Source organism: Lactuca saligna, chromosome 1 (genome assembly GCF_052625555.1).
Source record: "Lactuca saligna cultivar CGN05327 chromosome 1, ASM5262555v1, whole genome shotgun sequence".
Taxonomy (NCBI): domain Eukaryota; kingdom Viridiplantae; phylum Streptophyta; class Magnoliopsida; order Asterales; family Asteraceae; genus Lactuca; species Lactuca saligna.
This window is the reverse complement of record NC_136417.1, coordinates 66,079,322-66,084,248: the sequence shown is the minus strand read 5'-3', so window position 1 is coordinate 66,084,248 and position 4,927 is coordinate 66,079,322.

Here is a 4,927-nt window from a genome sequence, read left to right as displayed (position 1 = left end):
AAGTCAAAACATGCAAAGTGAAACAATAGTTAAACAAATTAACATATGACAGTAACTTTACTTATAAATAAAACTCCTTTATTTAATCATCAAATGTTAATTATATTTATCTATTATACGTTTCTAAATACTATCTAATCTATACTAATATTATCCTTCAGCCCAATACTCCTAGCATGCTACAAGTGCTTAACCCTACTAAGTCCCTTTGTAAGCGGATCTGCTGGGTTATCTTCTGATGATATCCTTTTAACTATGAGTTGTCCTTCTTCTACACGATGTCTAATGAAGTGATATTTTCTGTCGATATGTCGAGATCTACCATGATCCCTCGGTTCCTTGGTCAAGGCAACCGCACCTTCGTTATCACAGAAAATCTCCATGGGCTCCTTTATGGCAGGCACAACTCCAAGATCACCAATGAAGTTCTTTAGCTATATCGCCTCCTTCGACGCTTCGCTCACTGCGATGTACTCTGATTCGCACGTTGAATCAGCTACGGTTTCTTGCTTGGAACTCTTCCAAGTTACTGCTCCTCCATTTAGGGTAAAGACCCAGCCCGACTGCGAACGGTAGTTGTCCCTATCGGTCTGAAAACTGGCATCACTATACCCTCGCACCTTCAAGTCATCACTCCCTCCAAGGAATAAGAACCATTATTTCGTCCTCCGAAGGTACTTAAGGATGTTCTTCACCGCAATCCAATGTGCTTTGCCAGGGTTCCCTTGATATCTGCTAACCATGCTCAAAGCGAAGGCTACATTAGGGCGAGTACAAGTCATAGCGTACATGATTGAGCCAACTGTGGAAGCATATGATATTCGACTCATTTCTGCTATTTCAGCTTCAGTACTCGGACTTTGAGTCTTACTCAACTTGGCATTTCCTTGTATCGGTAGTTCTCCCTTCTTTGAGTTTTCCATACTAAAACGTTTTAGTACCTTCTCCAAGTAAGTATTCTGACTAAGTCCAATTAGTCTCTTACTTCTTTCTCTTACTATCCTTATTCCCAAAATGTAAGAAGCCTCTCCGAGGTCCTTCATAGCGAAACACTTCCCGAGGCAGGACTTGACTTCCTGCAGAGTCGGGACGTCGTTTCCTATGAGTAATATGTCATCGACATATAGAACTAGGAAGCTTACTATACTCCCACTGGCTTTGACATATACACAAGATTCGTCTTCGCTTCGTACAAATCCAAACTCTTTGACTTTCTCATCGAAGCAAAGATTCCATCTGCGAGACGCTTGCTTAAGTCCATAAATGGACTTCTCAAGCTTACACACTCTATTCGGATGCTTCGGATCCACAAACCCCTCTGGCTGAGCCATGTAAACATCCTCAGCCAACTTTCCGTTAAGGAAAGCGGTCTTGACATCCATTTGCCAAATCTCATAATCATGAAATGCGGCAATTGCTAACATCACTCTAATAGATTTAATCTTCGCAACTGGTGAAAAGGTCTCATCATAGTCAACTCCGGGAGTTTGAGTAAAGCCCTTCGCGACCAATCGCGCCTTATATGTGTGTACGTTCCCATCCACATTGGTCTTCTTTTTGAAGATCCATTTGCACCCAACGGTCTTACGTTCGGGCACATAATCAACCAAATTCCAAACTTGGTTATCGTACATGGATTGGATCTCGCTATCCATTGCCTCTTTCCATTTCGCAGACTCCGGGCCTGCCATGGCTTCCTTATAGCTATTAGGTTCATCAAGATTTACTAGTGTACCATCACTAATATACGTGTCCCCTTCGGTAGTAATATGAAAACCATAAAACTGGGGTTGAACTCTAACTCTATCGGAACGTCTGAGAGGTAAGGATTCGTCAATCGGTTCAACCGGAGTTTCCTCCTCGGGTTGAATGCCAGCGGTAGAGGTTCCTTCATCTATCGACTCTTGAATCTCTTCAAGTTCGATTTGCCTCCCACTATCTCCTTGGCTTATGAGTTCTCGCTCTCGGAAAACTCCTCTCCTCGCAACAAAGACAACATTGTCTTTCGGTCTATAGAAGAGATATCCAAAGGAAGTCTGCGGGTAGCCGATGAAAATACATCGCTCACTTCGAGGTTCAAGCTTGTCATGAGTATCTCGTCTTACGAAAGCCTCGCAACCCCAAACCTTGATATGTGCCAACGAGGGAGCTTTCCCCGTCCACATCTCATGAGGTGTTTTGGCAACCTTCTTAGAAGGGACTCGGTTAAGGATATGGGCGGGAGTCTCTAAGGCATACCCCCAAAAGAAGATAGGTAGTGAAGCACGACTCATCATGGAGCGAACCATATCCAATAAGGTTCGATTACGCCTTTCTGCCACACCATTCAACTGCGGTGTCCTAGGAGGTGTCAATTGCGAAACTATTCCACACTCCTTGAGATAATCGTGGAATTCAAGACTTAGGTACTCTCCTCCTCGATCGGATCGAAGCATCTTGATTTTCCTGCCCAATTGATTCTCCACTTCATTCTTGAACTCTTTGAACTTTTCAAAGGTTTCTGACTTTTGCTTGATTAAATAGATATACCCATATCTACTATAATCATCGGTAAAAGTCACATAGAAGCGGTTCCCATCCTTCGTGGTTGATCTAAAGGGTCCACATACATCGGTATGTATTAGGTCCAATAGCCCCTCACCCCTTTCACAAGTATTCGTGAAGGGTGACTTAGTCATCTTTCCAAGTAAACAAGACTCGCATGTGTCATCTTCCCTAAGGTCGAATGACTCTAACACTCCATCCTTTTGGAGTTGAGCTATGCGTTTCTTGTTGACATGTCCAAGACGACAATGCCACAAGGATGCTTTATCCAAACTAGTGGAAGAATCAATATTCAAAACATCATTTCCTAAGTTATCAACAATCATAACAGTTTCATATATTCCATTACATGGTATAGCTTCAAAGTAAAAGACACTATTTAGATAAGCCAAAATAGAACCATTCTCATTATTAAAAGAAAATCTAAATCCTTGTCTATATAAACCATGAAACGAAATGATGTTTCTAGCCATTTCTGGCGAATAGCAACAATTGTTCAAATCTAAACACAAATTATTCCTAAGCACTAAAGAATACACTCCAATCTTGGTAACAGGCGATGATCTTCTGTTCCCCATGATTAGATTGATCCTTCCTTGCTCCACATCCCTACTTCTTCTTAGTCCCTGCACATTTGAACAAATGTGATAACCACAACCGGTGTCAAGAACCCAAGAAATAGCATGATTAGAATCGTTAGATTTAATTGTGTATATACCTGCGAAAGATGGCTTGATCTTTCCTTCTTTGATTGCTTGCAGGTATTCTGGGCAGCTTCTCTTCCAATGTCCTATCTTGTGGCAGTGGTGGCACTCTGCCTCCTTCGGGTTAGGATGGGGCTTAGAGGGATCAACTTTGGTCCCACTAGAAGAGGCACCATCTCGGGCTTTAACCTTGCGATAGTTCTTTGATGAAGCCTTCCTCTTCTTTCCCTTTCCTTGAACAATTGCCAAGACAGGAGCAGCAGACGGATTGGGAGTAGGTGCAACAGACTTGTCTTTGAAGTTGCTCTCAGCGACTCTCAAAATACCTTGGAGTTTGCTTAGGGTGACCTCCTCTTTGTTCATGTGGTAGGTGATCCTAAATTGGTTGTACATCAGAGGCAAAGAGTGAAGCACCATGTCGATCGCCAAGTCTTCCCCAAAGTCAACATTTAACTTGCGAAGGCGATCGACATACCTTTGCATCTTTTGCAGGTGCACGGTAAGAGATTCTCCATGACCCATCTTAGCGGAAATCATGTTAGTGAAAATCTCATAACGCTCTTGTCTCGCGTTTTGGTGGTATCTCTCCAATAAGTCTTGATGGATCTCGTATGGATACATGTCCTCGTAGGACTTTTGGAATTCGGAGTTCATGGTGGCAATCATGATGCAATGTACCTTCGTTGCATCTCGCTCATGAGTCTCAAAAGCGGTGATTTCAGCCGGAGTAGCGATTTCGGGGTTGATCTTCTCAAGCTTTTCATCGAGGACATACTCCTTGTCCTCGTAGCGAGCAATGGTGTGAATGTATCTTATCCATTCGCTAAAGTTCGTTCCATCGAAGGTGACCTTTTGGCAAAGGCTCATCAACGTGAAAGAACTAGCAGCAGCGTTGTTTGTGTTCGACATCTATAGAAAGGATAAAGATAGATTATAATAAGAATCCCTAATTATCACCCAATAAGAAAAATTAGGGTTAGGATCCAACAATAACATTTACATATTAGAAAAGGGATGCCGTAATCTAACATGAAAATAAATTGAAGGTAAGTGAATGACGATTCACTAATTCTCCATGACAAAACCTAGACTATTAGTCCTAAGTGTATTGAGAATTCCTAGGTTCGGATGAGATTCATTGAACTATTCAATGGCATGTTTAAATCTCGATATGCCCCTCTTGTTTGTGACTGGGATGCCGAGGATCACAAAGCGGGTGTGAATTACCATGCAAATTCACATGGTGCCTTCATTGTAACGATCACCTATTCGATGTGCCGGTAAACCACACACGCTCCATCGAACTATGATAAACAATGAATCACCCTTTTCCACCTTCAAAACTTTTAATCACAAATATAAATTTCAAAACTTGAGGGCAAGTTTTAAACATTTAAAACATGGAGGATCAAATAACAAATAATTCCAATTAACAATTAATATCCTAATTATCTTTATTTGATTTATCCAAGATTTCTTTTAAGATAATTATCAAAGTAATTAATCAATTATCATATAAGGAAATTAAATATTTTATTAGATGATAAACATCTTTAATTAGATCAAGATTATAGTCATATATATCAAAAAATCCTGGATTTGCCTAATCCTGACGCCCGGACTCGCCGAGTACACAAAGGGACTCGCCGACTCAGGCCTACTCGCCGAGTCCACTTTGG